The 19,533-nt window shown below is 41.6% G+C and overlaps 1 protein-coding gene across 4 annotated transcripts in view; it reads right to left on the bottom strand.

Moving 5' to 3' along the window:
• Window positions 1-19,533, bottom strand: part of DLGAP1 (DLG associated protein 1) — an 834,514-nt gene that overhangs the window by 684,182 nt on the left and 130,799 nt on the right. The gene's annotated exons all lie outside the window — the stretch shown is intronic.

Below are 19,533 nucleotides of genomic sequence, written 5' to 3'. Positions count from 1 at the left end.
TAGACGTCCCCTTTACCTGCCTCCACTCGTTCGGCTCCCTTCTCGGCGCCGTCTCCGGCCTTCAGTCCTCCCGCGCCATCCTCAGAGGCGGTCTGTCTCCTCATCTCGGGTGGCGTGCTCCGCTGACAGGTCTCAGTCTGCTGGGCCATCTCACGGCTCCACTCCGCCAACGTCTCTCGCTGCACCCGGGCCATCCTCCTTGCGAGGCCCTCCAGCGCAGTCTGTGCACACTCCCGGTCTCGGGGGAGCTGTGCTAGGACCTCCACTAGGCCTAGTGGGGTCGTTGCTTCTAGCAGGCTCCTGACCAACGGGTCGGTGCTGCTCTGCTCTCCTACAGTCGTCTCCAGCAGGCTCCTGGCCAGCGGGCAGGTGCTGCTCTGCTCTCTCGCCATCTCCGGGTGAGCTTCTCTGCTACTCTTCTCCAGGCTTCCTGCCTCCGGGTGCGCTCGCTCCAGACTGCTCCAGGCGGCACCCATCTTCGTTCTTTTCTTTCGTCTCCTCCCACCTCGAGGGCGGTCCCGGGGCCACTTGGTGACTGTCAGCTCCAGGGGCTGTTCTTTCACGCTGACAGACACCTCTAGCATCACAGTCTCTGTTGGTGGGGGCGGTTTCCACTTTTGGCGCCATTTTCGGTCCTGGCCCACGATGGGAGGCGGCCTCTTGCCACCCTCTGGCACGCCCATAATGGCGTCCGCTCTGACAAGGCGGGAAACCTTTGGAAATGGCGGGAATCGCTTCCCAGTGGCGGGAAACTCTGCAGATGGCGGGAAAAAGCTGTTAATGGCGGACAACCGGCGGGAATCGATCTGTGATGGAGTCCGATGGCGGGGACCCTCCGGAACCGGCAGGAGACTTCTTTTTGAGGTAAACTTGTTCTTTTCTTCAGGCACGCAGTACCCGGGTGTTGCGGGCACGTAATCCTGCCGACTACGCCAAAGTTGACGCGCCCCCTGGGCCATATTCTTTAGGGGGAATATCCGGAGCCGGATCAGATGGGAGTTGTAGTCTTCCGAGTGGCTGTGACCCGGTCCGTGCCCAGGGTGTCAAACTCAGTTGTATGTGGCAGTCCTACAGATGTTAATAAGTTCTTAATGTCGACTACGCCACCCGTTGTATTGCGGTCACTATGGCCGCCGCTGCAGCAGGGTCCGCTGAGGCTGATGGTGTAGGTGCAGCTTTTGATGGTATAACCCCCAACGGGTGGGGTATAGCCTCAGGGGGTCAGGTGCAGAGAATGGGGGTTGTGGTGGTGCAGCATAGATGTTAAAGGAAGACAGAGTCGGGTTATGCAGTTAAGGGTATTTACTCACTGCTGATGTTCCGGTCACTCTAGCTTCAAGTGACCTCCCGAGCCGTGCTGCATCCACCAGGTCCTGGATCCAGCCAACCCCCAAGCGAGTCCGGAGCGTGACCCTGAGCTCTCCTTCTGTCCTTTCTCTGGCCGTCCCCACTAGTGATCCACCCAGGTCCAGCTCCCTCGGGCCTTCTGTTGGGAGACCCTTGGCCTTGGGTTCCCTGACCCTCCACGTGGTATGCCTTCGGGGTGGATGTGGTGGGTGGCCATGGCAGACGCTGCCCACGGCCTCCGGTCTCTGGCTGGGGTGTGTTTTTGCCCCCACCAGCTTGGGTTCCGGTACCCTGATGCCGACTCTTCACCCGTGGATTGGATTTGGGGTCTCAGAGTCCTCTCTTCTGTTTCCCCCTCTGGGTCTCTCTTGCTTTCTCCTCTCTCTCTCTCTGGGGCTGCTCTGCTCCTCTGCTTTCCAACAGACTCTTTGCAAAAGGCTGACTCACTCCTCCTCTACAGCAGACTGACCCTGATCTTTGATGGTGCCCACCTTATATACTCCCTCTATGTGTGAGCTCAGGTGACCAGCACCCAATGAGCTCCTAACCTTACCCAGGCTGCTCCCCCTTTCTGCCCCTACACTACTCGGATGTACCACCCCCCTCCCACTCCAGCCAGGAACAGACTCGGTCGTACCTGCACATTTCTAAGTGGGAGTACCGTTGGTCTGCTCCTCGGAAATGGGATGTGTGTAGTGCATGCAGCTGACCGAGCTCAGTTCCACACTCCATCCTTACCCGGGAGTGGAATACCACACCTCTGGGTTGAGGTGCAATACCCCTGTAGCAGCCGAATCCTCAGGGTGCTACACATTTGTATAAAAACATTTTAGTTTGTGATTGGTTTCTCTTCCTCCCATATTTTTATTATTTAGATTTTTTTGTCTTTGTTCTTCTTTTCCACTTCCAGTAGCAGAGATCTCAATAGTATTTGTCAGCTGTATGGCTTTTTCTGGCCTTTTGCTTCCCTTCCCACATTGTTCTAGTTTAAAGCTCTTCTGATGAGTGTAGCAAGGCGACTTCCAAATACATGTTTTCCAGTCTTCGTAAGGTGCACCCCATCTCTAGCAAGTAGTCCATCGTATAGGTAATTCATTCCGTGATCCAGAAATCCAAATCCTTGTTGACGGCACCATCGACGTAGCCAGTTGTTCACCTGTAGAATCTTATTCCACCTCATTGTTCCATGGCCATCCACTGGGAGGATGGATGCAACTAGCCTGGAGTGCTGTCTCCTTCTTCTTATATTTTTGTTCTTGTGTGGTGGTCTGTCTGGTATTATCCACCAAGTGGTGTGTACACGGATGGATGCCTCAAAAGTCAGGACTTGAAGTGATGTTTATACCATTAACATTATTCGCTTGAAGATATGTAAGAAAAATGAAGCAGTTGTCCATGGCAACAAAAAGGTTACAGTATTAAAGTGCATAAACAAATCATACATTTCATTAAGGGCTCACCTGCTAATGTAGATATTCTGTCCTGTATGTCTGATAAAGCTGTAGGGCCCAAAGGCAATGGTGCAGCAGGGCGGGCAGTGACGGATGATTGTGTATTAGCAAAAACCAGAACAACAGAGAATGCACGGTAACAGACAAAAAAGAGGGACAAGTAGCACAAATGATGCAGAGTCTGGTGTGTGGATACACACAGGGACAGTAACTGTATAGGAAACTGGTATCTTGAGGGCAGGGAAGCAGGTAATCACAGGAATTCAGTCTGGTTTCTTCTAGCAGAGCAATGGTTAAATACCAAAGTAACAAAGAAGTAAATTCAGTCTACTATCTTTCAGCAGTACAATGGTTAACAGCAGGGATATATGCAAACTGTGACAAGTAGCAAGGATATAGACCACAGGAAAGCAATTTATTGGAGGAGTCCTGAGGAGATAATTTGCATATTCCCACTGCATTTTGGGGTAAGTGAAGAGTCTCCGTGAGCTCAAAGAACACTGGATTTTGGCTGTTGGAGCTGAAAAGAGGACATCGGTAAACCAGGGGAGGAGTCCTGAGGAGATAATTTGCATATTCCCACTGCATTTTGGGGTAAGTGAAGAGTCTCCGTGAGCTCAAAGAACACTGGATTTTGGCTGTTGGAGCTGAAAAGAGGACATCGGTAAACCAGGGGAGGAGTCCTGAGGAGATAATTTGCATATTCCCACTGCATTTTGGGGTAAGTGAAGAGTCTCTGTGAGCTCAAAGAACACTGGATTTTGGCTGTTGGAGCTGAAAAGAGGACATCGGTAAACCAGGGGAGGAGTCCTGAGGAGATAATTTGCATATTCCCACTGCATTTTGGGGTAAGTGAAGAGTCTCCGTGAGCTCAAAGAACACTGGATTTTGGCTGTTGGAGCTGAAAAGAGGACATCGGTAAACCAGGGGAGGAGTCCTGAGGAGATAATTTGCATATTCCCACTGCATTTTGGGGTAAGTGAAGAGTCTCCGTGAGCTCAAAGAACACTGGATTTTGGCTGTTGGAGCTGAAAAGAGGACATCGGTAAACCAGGGGAGGAGTCCTGAGGAGATAATTTGCATATTCCCACTGCATTTTGGGGTAAGTGAAGAGTCTCCGTGAGCTCAAAGAACACTGGATTTTGGCTGTTGGAGCTGAAAAGAGGACATCGGTAAACCAGGGGAGGAGTCCTGAGGAGATAATTTGCATATTCCCACTGCATTTTGGGGTAAGTGAAGAGTCTCCGTGAGCTCAAAGAACACTGGATTTTGGCTGTTGGAGCTGAAAAGAGGACATCGGTAAACCAGGGGAGGAGTCCTGAGGAGATAATTTGCATATTCCCACTGCATTTTGGGGTAAGTGAAGAGTCTCCGTGAGCTCAAAGAACACTGGATTTTGGCTGTTGGAGCTGAAAAGAGGACATCGGTAAACCAGGGGAGGAGTCCTGAGGAGATAATTTGCATATTCCCACTGCATTTTGGGGTAAGTGAAGAGTCTCCGTGAGCTCAAAGAACACTGGATTTTGGCTGTTGGAGCTGAAAAGAGGACATCGGTAAACCAGGGGAGGAGTCCTGAGGAGATAATTTGCATATTCCCACTGCGTTTTGGGGTAAGTGAAGAGTCTCCGTGAGCTCAAAGAACACTGGATTTTGGCTGTTGGAGCTGAAAAGAGGACATCGGTAAACCAGGGGAGGAGTCCTGAGGAGATAATTTGCATATTCCCACTGCATTTTGGGGTAAGTGAAGAGTCTCCGTGAGCTCAAAGAACACTGGATTTTGGCTGTTGGAGCTGAAAAGAGGACATCGGTAAACCAGGGGAGGAGTCCTGAGGAGATAATTTGCATATTCCCACTGCATTTTGGGGTAAGTGAAGAGTCTCCGTGAGCTCAAAGAACACTGGATTTTGGCTGTTGGAGCTGAAAAGAGGACATCGGTAAACCAGGGGAGGAGTCCTGAGGAGATAATTTGCATATTCCCACTGCATTTTGGGGTAAGTGAAGAGTCTCCGTGAGCTCAAAGAACACTGGATTTTGGCTGTTGGAGCTGAAAAGAGGACATCGGTAAACCAGGGGAGGAGTCCTGAGGAGATAATTTGCATATTCCCACTGCATTTTGGGGTAAGTGAAGAGTCTCCGTGAGCTCAAAGAACACTGGATTTTGGCTGTTGGAGCTGAAAAGAGGACATCGGTAAACCGCGCGCCTACCGGCGCGCGCATTTTGAAGCTTTTTTTTGAAGCTTTTTTCACTGTTTTCAGAACATTAACAGTAAGAACATGGAAGAGTCCAGGAGCCATTTGGTGAGCTGCATATCCTGCTACATGTTCACAGACTTGCCAGTGGAAAAGCCAAACTTCACATGCCAGAAATGCAAGCTTGTGTCCCTGTTGGAGGAAAAGTTGCGAAATCTAGAAGAGAGGTTAACTACCTTGAAAATCATTAAGGAAGGTGAAGAGTTCTTAGACAGAGCAGAATTATCTCTTCATGATTCAGAAAGAGAAGAAATTCGAACTGCACCTGAGGAAACAGAGGAATGGAAGCATGTGACCCAGAGAAGCAGGAGGATAGAGAGGCAGTCAGCACCTATACTGCTCAGGAACCAGTACCAGGCTCTCTCGCAGGAGAACCATGAAGAAATACAGCAAGATAAGACTTTGCCAGCAATGAATAACCTTGCAAGCCCTCAGAATCCTCCTGGATGGAGAAAGAAGAATGTTGTGAAGAAAAAACGGAGAGTGGTGGTCATGGGGGATTCCCTGTTAAGAGGAACAGAGGCTGCTATCTGCAGACCAGACATAACCTCAAGAGAAATGTGCTGTCTTCCAGGAGCAAAAATTAAAGATGTGTCTGACAGGATATCAAGACTCTTCAGACCTACAGATCACTACCCATTCCTGCTAATACATGTGGGGACAAATGACACCGCAAGAAAGGACCTGGAAACCATCTGCAGTGACTTTGAAGACTTGGGCAAGAAAGTGAAAGAATTGGGAGCGCAGGTAGTCTTCTCATCCATCCTCCCAGTGGATGGCCATGGAACAATGAGGTGGAATAAGATTCTACAGGTGAACAACTGGCTACGTCGATGGTGCCGTCAACAAGGATTTGGATTTCTGGATCACGGAATGAATTACCTATACGATGGACTACTTGCTAGAGATGGGGTGCACCTTACGAAGACTGGAAAACATGTATTTGGAAATTGCCTTGCTGCACTTATCAGGAGAGCTTTAAACTAGAACAATGTGGGAAGGGAAGCAAAAGGCCAGAAAAAGCCATACAGCTGACAAATACTATTGAGATCTCTGCTACTGGAAGTGGAAAGGAAGAACAAAGACAAAACAATTTAAATAATAAAAATATGGGAGGAAGAGAAACCAATCACAAACTAAAATGTTTTTATACAAATGCACAAAGCATGGGCAACAAACAAGGAGAATTAGAACTACTAACGCAGGAAAAGAAATATGATGTCATTGGAATCACTGAAACTTGGTGGGACGATACACATGATTGGAATAAAAGGCTAAAAGGATACAACTTATTTGCAAGAAACAGACTTGATAAACGAGGAGGAGGTGTCGCATTGTATGTTAGAAAAGCGTATATCTGCACAGAGATTGAAGCTTCAGAGACTGGGAGTTCTGTGGAAACTGTTTGGGTAAGAATACAAGGAGAGAACAACGGAAAGGACACCATTGTAGGCATTTACTACAGGCCACCTGGGCAAGCTGAAGATATGGATGAACTCTTTATGTATCAAATGACCAAGTTCTCCAAAAAATATGACGTAGTGGTCATGGGAGATTTCAACTATCCAGACATTTGTTGGGAATCTCTCTCAAGTAAAACTAACAGGTCAAGCAAATTCTTATCCTCTCTTGCTGACAACTTTATCTTCCAAAAGGTAGGGGAGAAAACAAGGGGATCTGCTACTTTGGATCTAATCCTTATAAACAAGGAGGAAATGGTTGAGGAGGTAAAAGTGGCTGGGACCCTAGGAGGCAGCGATCATGCTATTATAGAATTTTGGATAACTAGAGGAGGAAGACATGTGAAGACTCAAACTTCAAGGTTAGATTTTAGAAAGGCAGATTTTAAGAGACTCAGAAAGAGAATAGGAGGGATCCAATGGCTGGATGTCCTTAAGGACAAAAATGTCCAGGAAGGATGGGAAATTTTTAAAAATGAGATTCTCAAAGCACAATCGTTAACAATCCCGAAAAGTAGGAAGAATGAGAAGCATTTAAGGAAACCAGGATGGATGAACACAGAACTTAAACACATGCTAAAAAGAAAGAAAGAAATGTTTATTAAATGGAAAGAGGGAGGCATATCTAAAGAAGATTATAATGCAGTCTGCAGATCCTGCAGGGCATGTATCAGGTTAGCTAAAGCTGACAATGAATTAAGGCTTGCAAGAGATGTCAAAAGCAATAAAAAAGGATTTTGGGGGTATGTCAAAAGTAAAAGAAAAGTCAAAGATGCTATAGGATTTTTACAGGATGAAAATGGAGAAATGGTAAGAGAGGATGTTGAGAAGGCCAAACTTTTTAATTCCTATTTTGCATCTGTTTTCTCTCAGAAAGAAAATGTAACATCAACTGATCTTCACTGTCCTTTTAAAGGAATAGAAGAATCCAAGTTATCTGTAAACAGAAAGATTGTGAGGGAATATTTAGCTAACATAAATGAGTTCAAGTCTCCAGGTCCAGATGAATTACACCCCAGAGTACTGAAGGAGATCGTAGAAGAAATTTTAGAACCACTCTCCATAATCTTTGAAAATTCTTGGAGAACAGGAGAAGTCCCAGAAGGCTGGAGAAGAGCAAATGTTGTTCCTATCTTCAAAAAGGGGAAGAAGGTGGACCCAGGGAACTATAGGCCGGTGAGTCTGACTTCTATACCAGGAAAGATCTTTGAACAAATTATTAAACAACATGTATGTAAGTACCTGGATAAGAATGAAGTGATTAACCAGAGTCAGCATGGGTTTATAACTAACAAGTCATGTCAGACTAACTTAATTTCCTTCTATGACAGAATCACTGACTGGGTGGATCAGGGAAATGCTGTAGATATAGTATATCTTGACTTCAGCAAAGCATTTGAAAAAGTATCTCACACCATCCTTATTGAAAAAATGACCAAGTATGCAATGGACCAGGCAACTGTTAGGTGGATTCATAACTGGCTTAGTGATCGGACTCAAAGGGTGATTGTAAATGGCTTCACATCCAGCTGGATGAATGTCTCAAGTGGGGTACCACAGGGCTCCGTCCTGGGACCTGTATTGTTCAACATCTTTATCAATGATTTAGATGAAGGAATTGAGGGTAAACTGATTAAATTTGCTGATGACACAAAGCTAGGAGGGATAGCTAATACTAGAGAAGAGAGAGAGAGGATTCAAAAAGACCTAAATAAACTGGAGCAGTGGGCAGCAACCAACAGAATGGTTTTTAACAGGGAAAAATGCAAAGTACTACATCTGGGCAATAAAAATGAAAAAAGCATATACAGAATGGGAGGAATAGAGCTAAGCAACAGTACATGTGAAAAAGACTTAGGTATACTAATAGATCATAGACTGAACATGAGTCAACAGTGTGATGCAGCAGCAAAAAAGGCAAATACAATTCTGGGATGTATTAACAGAAGCATACAGTCTAGATCACGTGAAGTCATTATTGGTCTTTACTCCTCTTTGGTCAGACCTCATCTGGAATACTGTGTACAGTTTTGGGCACCACATTTTAAAAAAGACATAGACAAACTGGAGCAAGTTCAGAGAAGAGCGACCAGAATGGTGACTGGTCTGCAAACCATGTCCTATGAGGAACGGTTGCAGGATTTGGGAATGTTTAGCTTGCAAAAAAGAAGACTGAGAGGAGACTTAATAGCTGTCTACAAATATGTCAAGGGCTGTCACATTGTAGAAGGATCATCTTTATTCTCATTTGCACAAGGAAAGACTAGAAGCAATGGGATGAAACTAAATGGGAGGAGACACAGATTAGATATTAGAAAAAACTTTTTGACAGTTAGGGTGATTAATGAGTGGAACAGGCTGCCACGAGAGGTGGTGAGTTCCCCTTCAATGGACGTCTTCAAACAGAGGCTGGACAGACATCTGTCTGAGATGATTTAGTGAATCCTGCTTTGAGCAGGGGGTTGGACCAGATGACCCAGGAGGTCCCTTCCAACTCTACCATTCTATGATTCTATGATTTATTTTACTTTTACTCACTTATATAGCGCCATTATTTCACAGTGCTTTGCAGACATTATCGGCACTGTCCCCAATGGGGCTCACAATCTAGATTCTAGATCAGTATGTCTTTGAAGTGTAGGAGGAAACCGGAGAACCCGGAGGAAACCCTTGCCAACACGGGGAGAACATACAAACTGGAGTTTGCAGATGTTGCGCTTAGTGGGATTTGAACCCTGGACCCCAGCGCTGCAAGGCTGCAATGCTAATCACTGAGGCACCGTGCTGCCCTAAAGCAATGAAGTGATGGATGATTGATAGGTAAACTTGAGATTGAATTGAAGAGATGGGTTACCTTGATTGCAGAAGCCAAATGTGAACAGGACCAAAAACAGTTGTAAGGATTTGATCATTTGTGTGCTGAGAGGTATTTGTGGACAACACCTAGCAAGCTGGACTGTGCTTTGAAATAATGCTGGCTGTAACATGGACGTCAAGAGTAGCAGAGGTGGATGATTAGACACCTGGCTGGAGCTGAGTGAAGCAGAAGCAAACTCCTGGCACACTTGAGGAAACTGTGAACAATGCTACTTAATATCCAAGCACCCGACCAAAGCCTGACCCAGCTTTAAAAGTCCTAAGGAGATGATGTCAGAGGCGTTGCCTGAGAAACCCAGACTACTGCATAGTAATGGGATCATAGGAGAATGGAACAAAGTCTGGCACTGGAGCCAGGACAGGTAATGAAATGTTTTGAAACATGTCCCCATTTTTGTTGCATACTGTTAGAGCTCATATGGTAAGGTGGATTCACCAAGTTTCAGGGCCAGAGTGAACACACAGGTTGAAAAATGGAACAGTGGGCTGGACTTGCTAAATGACATGTGGAACAGCAAGGACTTGGACAACTAGCTATGCTGGACAACAGGTGCACAAACGGAGCTGAAAATGTAAAGGTAACAGTTTGTTATGCTTACAGCAGATGATGGGTTAAACAGCACGTCTGAACCAGGATTTACATGCAGGATGTAGAAACCAAAGTTGTTTTCAGAGATAACTGCAGTGTAGTGCGAATAATCCTTGGAAAACAGTTCATAATGCTTACAGCAGACAATGGGTTAAACAGCAGGTCTGAAGAGCAGTAGATGCAGGTTGTATAAACCACAGGACAGACATGATTGCAGCTGAAATAACTTGATAGTGATAAACTCCATAACGAATGGTAACTGTATACATCCCTTACTGAATAATCAGTCAACAAGGTGTGTTTAAGTTTAGCTTAAAAGGCCTTGGGTGAGTGATGATGTCAGAGAGGTATGTTGAGCAACCTGTTAAGCCCTACGTGGAACACAGCAAAGGGCAGTGACCATAGATGAAGGGAGCCTGGCCATGGAGAGGGACAGATGCATAACTCAAACATATACAATAAGGCTTATTAGCAACATCCTTCAATTGAAAGTGAACTGAAAGTGCATTTTTGGAAAAAAAAATCTTAAACTTAGTCTCACCTTGACCCCCCATGGTATAGTATGTTCCCATTACATTTTGTCACTTTTCCACCAGAATCTGCTCCAGCGATGTTTGCTTCTGTCGCCAGGCACCGCTGTATTCATTCTGCGGGTGGCGCTGGTAATAACAGAGATGTTAGAACGAGAAGCTCTGGACGACACAGGCTCTGTCCGGCCACTAATATTAGGTTGGCTAAGATCAGCAGTGTTGTCCAGTCTGGCAATATGGCATGTGTGTTGTCCAGCTGGAGTTATTAGCTCCCAGCTTCAGCCAATTGTAGAGCACCGCACCCTACCTAAGCTTCAAGCTTACTGCTGGAAGCTGCCAGATATAGCCTTGTGCCCCTCTGGTTCAGTCCTGTTAGTTCAGCTCCAGTATACTATGTTTGTTGTCTGTTTTTGACATCAGCTTGTTTTATAGACTACTCTTGCATCTTCTGATTTTGTATCTCTCCTGCCCTCTTGGTTCTGATCTTGTTACCTAACCACTCCTGCCAGCCTGGACCACCATACAGCAGCTTATTCCATGGCCCCAGTCCAGGGGCCCGTTTAAGTCCAGATATCTCTACAGGGGTAAAGGGTGAAGGCCTGGGCAACCCCAGGGATCTGGTAAGAGGAGTGGCTTGCGCTGTCCGTGATAGCCATTTTAGAGCTGCCAGGTGACCACTGACAGAGTCACATTACACATTTTGACCACACATTCGTGACTGTGTTTGGGTTCTGCCCGCATCCATCTTTGAAATCGGAAACAATAGATTATGCGATTGTTCTCATCTTCAAAAATGAATACAGCCTTTTAAAGCTCCAAAGCTATGTGTTTTGGACTTTTTTTTTTTGCTAATTTAAGTCTATGGCTCTTTCACAGGCTTGTACAAATCACGTTTATTTGGTTGTTAGTCCCAAAAAGAGTCACAAAACTGTCCAAAACATAATATGAGCTTAACCTTATAGTGAAGCTGCCACAGTGATCATGGTGGATCCAGCTTATTTAACTCTTCACAATCAGCTCAATGAGAGAAACCTTGTTTGGCTGCTCATTTACCCTTAATGGGGAATGCAATATTATATGTCCCTCATTCAGATGACTGTCTATGTAACATATAGTTCCATTGAGTCTGCAGGTAGGCTTCCTAAAGAAGAATCTATCCCTAAGATGCTCGTATGCCCTAATCCAAGAAATAATAGAATTCCCATTGAATATGATGAACAAACACATTTCTGGTGTATGATAAACTATGTCATAGAAATGATTTGATAAGAATCTTGGCAACAAACAGTAAAAATGTTTGGGCATCCAAAACTTGAATACTATTATTAAAAGCTATTAAAATCTTGTGAAATAAAAACTCCAAGGGAGCTCTTCATCTGATGTGCAAGAACAGTATTAGAGCTATAATTTTGAATCAGATTGTGTTTAAAATAAATATGAATAATTATATTTCTCTTGAAAAGTTTTGTTGCAATCACCCTGCATAGTATACTGAGCACCTATTGTTAAAATAATTAGGTAGATGAAGGATTTGTTGTATCCATGACAACAGTAAGAGCCGAACCAATCCTGGTAATGTTCTGAAAATGAGAACTCACTTTGTGCTCTGCAGAATCAAGACACTTGATTGTGTAAGTCATAACCCACCATCAATCATGCATAATTTATCAGCATTTCACAAAGCCATCTTTCATGGATGAAGAAATCCAAGCACAACACTTTGCATGCCCTATGAAGAAAGCAGGAAGCATTCATCTATCTCTGGCAGTCTTATTAAAATGTTACTGACTAAACTTTGCAGCAAAATTGCAAAGGCCAAAATTCTTCCTCAAGGGCCTAAAATAGAGAGATTTTCCTTGAGGAAAACGAAAAGAGATGGAGATGCTTTAGTTTAAGATATCTAAAGTTAAAATGTGAATAATGTCTGATACAGCAAAAAGAGCAGAGGAAAAGAATTAATATTAGATGAAAAGTCTTCAAGTAGCATAATGTTTCCCACGGTGCTCAAGAAAATATAATGTATCCAATTTACATTCATTTCTAACATAAAGAATGCTCATGTAGCTGAGCGATATAAAGCGTATTATATGCTACCTCTTTGTAATGGCATTGATAGAAGTCCATGGAGCCCTAATGTGCCTCCATATGTTTGTTATTTCATATAAAAGTGTTTGCCATAGAAATATATATGTATTCAAGGGGAAAAAGTAGTATAATAATCAGATGCCATATTTCAGAGGTTTTCTTGCCTAAAACTTCTTTCTATGGAAAATCACTCTGTAATACTGTGACATACAAATATACCATACTGTGGGTGGCAGATGGAGTACCTATAGCTTCTCAGACTTAATATGTCACCTAATGGTACAAGGAAGAAAAAAGACAGAAAAGCGCTGCCTGTATGAATCAGCAATCACCTAGGACAAGGTCCAAGTACGCTCACCTCCAAGGTCCAGCTCACCTTCACTTGTGCTGGACAGACACAACACAGCTATAGGGTAGAAAATGGAGAATTCTTCTGATCAGCTGCCACACCGGCCATCAGCCTCCCACCCTGACCGGGCAGGAGCAGCACCACAGTACTGAATAAGCACACTCTTGGAAGAGGTTTATGCCGAATGACTTCCCCGATCAGCTGCCACACCGACCGTCAACTTCCCACCCTCATCGGGCTGGAGCTGCACCACTGTACTGAATAAGCCGGATGGCTTCCCCGATCAGCTGCCACACCGACCGCCGGCTCCACAGCCTCCTATTGGCCGATTCACACAGGGAGAGCTTTTCTCCCTTTTTTCTTCCACCCAAAGGTACATGACACTTTTTTGTCTAACCATCCCATTTAGGGTAGAATGTATGAGCTGGAATTCTCCCCAATGTCTGTCTGACTCTAGGCATTCTGTATGTCGCTTAAAAGCTTTGCACTTGTCAGAGATATATTTTTCTATTGAAGATTTGTTGTTTTTGATGTGTCTCAGTTCTATTCACTTTATTTCCTGGCAGGCTTTGCTTGAAGTGAATGATTCACAATTTCTTGGAGTTGGTGTTCACTGCAAGCATATGTGAGCCTTTTCAGGCAGACTGTGTTACCCACTTCACTCCACTCAGGAGCAGTGTGGTGGGCTGGTTTTTAGATGCAAACATATTGGAGGTTGACTGTTAAGTCTGTTCGGTAAAATGCTTCAGTTTCAGACAAAAGATTAATTTTGTTGGCTTTTTAACACTTATGTCTCTGAATGTAGAATTATTTTGTCTTTAAAATTATGATAAGGTAATAAACTGTTTGCATTAATAATACTATAACCCTAAAAATAACCCCACCCCCCAAGATTGTATTATTTACTTTACCCCTACACATTCTAATCTTTGTGTTAATAATGACAAAGATTAGTGAGTTTTCTGCGAATAATAGTAGCCGCTACTATTACCAAGCACAAGCAGTCTAAAGGGTGCAATACTATCCATAAAGAACCTTGCATCTTGGCTTTAGTAGTCCAAAATGTTCTAAAAAATTTGCTCAAGGTACAGTCAAGAACTTTCCAGTACAAGGTGGAAAGAAGATAATTGATGCGAGAACTTAATGACAGATGATACAAAATATACCAAAGAAGCAATGTTATTCAATGGGAAGAAATCTGTATTATTCTTTGATATAGTTTTGTTTTTATTTATAGAATATTGTTGTTATCGTTCAGTGAATTTGAAAATGGAAAGATATCTATGTAAACATTTACTTTGAAAGTCATTATCAAAGAGCTAATATATCATCCATTTCTATGTCCATCATATTAAAAAATTAGCATAACCTTTTCGTTTGGCAAAAAGCTAATTTATATTATATGTATGTTGCACTTTCTAGCTTCTAAACAGTAGGAAAATAAATGTGTGGCATTTAGGAAACTAACCTTTACTGAATGGGTCACTTACTGTGAACTTTTCAAACTAGACTGCAATGTTAAAACAAAGAATATGCTGTGTGCTAAATACAGTTCTTCTTCGAATAGGTCACTTCAAGATGTTAGTCCTTTTTACAAAGTCCATAAGTAATTTTGCGGAAAACCAAGTAATTAAACGAGAAATGTAAATGTTATGTTCTTTTGTTTTTGGCTCAAGAGAGGTCGGATGCTGCTGCCAAGCAATTGTGTCCCTATGTAGCCTTAACAATGGAAGAAAGGAAATGTGTTGGTTATAAATCAATACCAAGCACAGCAATTTTACTGTACGTCAAGAATGGGTATGGAAATTGAATTACAAAAAGCAGTTTACAGCAACTATAACCATAAGGAAAGCATGCTACAAACCTCAACAAAAGAAAAGTGTCTATAATGTCATTAACAGCACTCATTTTCAATTTTATATTTATAGACCAGCTCATGAAAAACTATTTCTTCATTACCTCTTGTTCCCCCAGTCCTATTACATAAGAAAAATCAAATATCCACATAATTTATAGCTATATGGGACATTTCTTTGGGTGCAGACAGTCAAAGGCTGACACTTTGTAAGCTTTGTACACAGATTTTAATGCTAATCTGTCTTATAATGGACACTTGTATAAGTAAATACAGTTGCAAGCAAAAGTAAACCCTTTGGAATTACCTATATTTCTGCATTGATTAATTATAAAATGTATTCTGATCTGGTATCCCAATCACGATAATAAAGCACAATCTAGCAAAACTCATAACACACTCAGAAGTACTATTCCTATCTTTTATTACATCCACAGTACAGGGAAAATAATACATGAGCCCTTGAGCGTATGAATCTATAGATACCTATTTAGCAACAATCAAAATAACAACAATAAAATAAAAAAATTATATTCACACAGTTCTCAAATTAGATTCACTTGGCTCTCATACTGGGCAGCCCTGCTCTGAACTCGTTGTCTTCTTCTGTCCTCTCACTAGTTTCTTCAAAAGAGTCTTCAGTGCCGAATAGTCTTCATGATGTCACAATGTCATGTGTTTCACAACCATATGAGGTTGCAAGACAATGTGCTGAAGATTACATGTGCTGGAGACGCTGAAGATGCATTTGAAGAATCTGCACCAGTAACTGGACTGAAGAAGACAACCGGCTTGGGGGGAGGGGGGACTGGGGAGCAGGATAGCTGAATCCTGTGTGAGTATAATTGTTTTTATTTTTTTTAGCCCTCACCAGTGAGCCGAAATTATCCTGCATTCGTACAGAAAGAAAAATCCCCAAAACTGGATCCATGTGAATCTGATTTTTTTTTTGAGAACTCCTTTCACTTAAAACCGATTTGCTTATATCTACTTGAATGTCCACTCTAGGGCATGTCACAACTGGAGGCTTAAGGTCATAACTCTGATATGGCCATTTCAAAACACAAATCTTCTTTTGAACCATTCTTGAAAATTTACTTGAATCATTATCTTGTAGTATCACCAACCAGCTCTTCAGTTTCAGGTCTTGAACTGCTCTCCTTACATTTACCTTTAAAATGTTTTGGTACACATTTTAAATTGTTGTTCCTTTAGTGCTTCCAAAGGTGTCTAAATCCTGAGGTAACAAGTCAGCTCCAAACCATGATATTCCTTACATTATGTGTCACAGTTGGGATGAGGTTTTAGTATTGGAGTGCAGTGTTTTTTATTCCCTCTGAACATAGTAAATTTGTGTTAAAATATTCAACACGGTCTCATCTGTCAAGAGAAAAATTTTTCAGAAAAACTGTGCAATATCTAGGTGGACTCTGAAAACTTGAGATAGCCGTCATATATTTGGGGGACTTCAGCTGCTTTCATTATAATGTCCTTCTATGCAAACTTTTCTTGTTCAATGTTTTCCCTTATAGTTTACAAATAAGCAAAGGTTTCTCCAGTTTGTAGAGTCGTCAGTGGGTTTTTTTCTTTTACTGTTAGGTTCTTACTTACCTCTTTCAAGATCGCCTGTTGTGTTCTTAGAATGCTCTCTTTTAGGGAGAGTAGTAACAACTTTGAATTTTCTCCATTTGTAGACAGTTTAATCGGCCATGGATTGATGTTCAGTCATATATCCAGGAATGTTTATTCAACCTTTCCCAGATAATTTTTTTCTCTATAGCATGCCTTGTGAGGTCTTCTGAAAGTATTTTCTTGAGTCACGGCCCACACTAAACAATCTTTCTTGAGAAGAACATTCGTTAGTAACTAGGCTTTGTGTGACTTTATTTAATGTGCAAAGCACATATGAAACTCACGCTTCCAATCTTATCTCCTTATTGAAACACCTTTTGCCAATTTTCAAAAAAGTTATTAACACATGAGATTTACCTACCTTTTCATTACTGCAGATGTTTTCTCAATGTGCTCAACAAAAATATATGAACAGACATTACAGCTGTTGAAGTGTTATAATTTTAGTTAGATTGCGTTTGCTTATAATTTTAATTTAGATATCAAACAGGCCACATTTTATTAGGAATTAATGCGGAAAGTAGATAATCTCAAAGGGTTCACTTACATTTTCTTGCAACTTTACTTAGGCACTTATAGGGTTATAGGAAAGCCGGATGACAGCCCCAGATTGGACAGTATTGTTGACCATACAAAACAGCCACTAACAATTTTGATTGATATCACTCAACTGCAATAGTTTAATACAAAGTTTAAATTCAAAGTTTTGTGAAGCCATAATACAGCATCAATAGAAAACTACAGGCCCATACTGTATATCATGGTTGTATTCATTTTCATATTGCTGCATAAAGAGGATTTTTATTAGTTCCATAAGAAAAAAATAATGTGTCGTGTGACCTGTTGTAACTTTGCTTCCAGGAGAAAAAAAATCTCTGTAATATTTTGCCAAAGTGACACGCCATACAAGCCCATACCGTTTGCCCACAGATTAGTTGTATATAGTACAGTACAGTTTGGAGGAAAGTGTCTGTTTTTCACTAGTATTAATGCATAATTGCAATGGTTGAATAATTGCAATAAAAATTAGAAACAGGAAGGAGTAAGCTAATGTAATTTGCATAAAGTAAAGCAAAAGAAGATTTGTTATTACCGGCTACTGTTAAGATTTTTCTTCAGATAGAAGCTGGAGAAAAGTAGAGGTAAATCCATGCTGCTGAAGGTATCGAATGCAATAGGAGACAGTAAAGATGTAGAGGCGGTTTTTACTTATCAACGCGTTTCGAAGCACACCTGCTTCTTTCTCAGGACTAATCACAAAGATAAAAGTACAGCTCACAAGTTGTGAGTATAAGTAGACAACTTATTTAAAAAAAGATGCGCAAATAACAGCCCTCTAAAATAATATAACATGGTAACCACATCATTGTGTTGAAAAAATATATAGTATAAAAAATGAAATGGAAAGAAAAGACATGGGATAGAACTTATTCGGTATGCATTAATTGCAAATAGTAAGCATGAGTGGTGATACAGAGGCATAAGCCACTGGACGTGTGTACCACCTCTATATCACCACTCATGCTTACTATTTGTGATTAATGCATACCGAATAGGTTCTATTCCATGTCTTTTCTTTACATGTAATTCTTTATTTTTTTTTGCTATATATTTTTTTTGCTTTTCATTCTGCTAAAATGTTTTTCCTTTTTGCTTTTTTATTCTCCTATATTATTTCCCCCTTTTTGTCTTTTACATGAAATTTCTCATTAATCGAGTCTATACACTTCCACACATTTGTTCAACACCATGACATGGTTACCCGGTCATATAATTTTAGTGGGCGGTTATTTGAGCGCCTTTTTTTTAAATAAGTTGTCTACTTATAATCACATCTTGTGAGCCGTATTTTTATCTTTGTGGTTTGTCCTGAGGAAGAAGCAGGCGTGCTTTGAAACGCGTTGATAAATAAAAACCGAATCTACATATTTACGGTCTCCTACTGCATTCGCTACCTTTGGCAGAGCAGATTTACCTCCACTTTTCTCCAGCTTCTATATGATATACCATTTGTGGATCTGCAGCAGCCTAAATCTGTTCAAGCTGACATAGGGGTTGTGACATAGGGGTTGTGATCATTTTCTCTGCCTTTGTTCCTCATTTTAACCCGGATAAGACCCAATTGAGCTCTTTATCTTTCCAGTTTTTATTACGATCGAGATTTTTCTCCAGAACTATGCAGTGTAATTCAGATTTTGCAAGCACAAAGACATCTTTAAACATCTGAGCCGGAATGTCTACATTTTTCATCTCAACTGTAAATGTATCAATAAATCTCCCTCTTTTTCAGATCTTGTCATTTTTAACACAGCTCTGTGATTTAGAAAAAGCTTGTTAAGGAATTCATCAAATAGTGAGAAACATCAGTTCTGGATATATAATTTTTCTTTGTTTTAAAACTACAAATGTAGAATATCAGAAAGCTTTAGAAGTTGCTCTGTAATCACATTTTACAATGGCATGCAGAAAGACACACACGGTAATAAAAAAACGAGTGACAAATATTGTGCATAGTAGATAAAATCTCTTACTCAAAATTACGTTGGGAAAATAAAAAATAATGACAAAATTCAAGACAAACTCAGATGGACAATTGAGATTTAAGCTGACAAACCTGTAGCGATCTTGAGTTGCTTTCTAGTGAGAATCCATTTTCCCATTCACCTAGATGAGAAAACCCTTTTTGTAGAGATATTTTGAATATACTTCTTCTAGAGATAAGCAAATCTTTAAAATGTGTAATTTAGATTCTCCAAAATACAAAGAATGATATGATTAGCTGTGGATCTTGAAATTGGTAAATTGATTCTACCATCTCTGAACAGTTGCTAACAAGGAAGTTGATTGGGTAATCTAATTGCATTTGAGATAATGTGGTTATTTGTTTGGTGAGACATGAATCATTGCTGTTTTGAAAAATGAGATTTCATAATGACCATTACTTTTTTTTTTATCAAACAGCATCAAGTTTGAAGCCCAAAAGACAGAACAGCCATTAGTAAAATGCAACAATAGATATGCTCTTAAATAGAACCCATTACCTCCAGAGAAACTTCATGAATTAAAAGGAAATTGAAATATAAAACATGTGATAATTTACATAATTAG

Source organism: Phyllobates terribilis, unplaced genomic scaffold, assembly GCF_046119375.1.
Source record: "Phyllobates terribilis strain yellow unplaced genomic scaffold, ASM4611937v1 Scaffold_4__5_contigs__length_816908805, whole genome shotgun sequence".
Classification (NCBI taxonomy): Eukaryota; Metazoa; Chordata; class Amphibia; order Anura; family Dendrobatidae; genus Phyllobates; species Phyllobates terribilis.
This window is presented reverse-complemented; position numbering and strand designations above follow the sequence as displayed.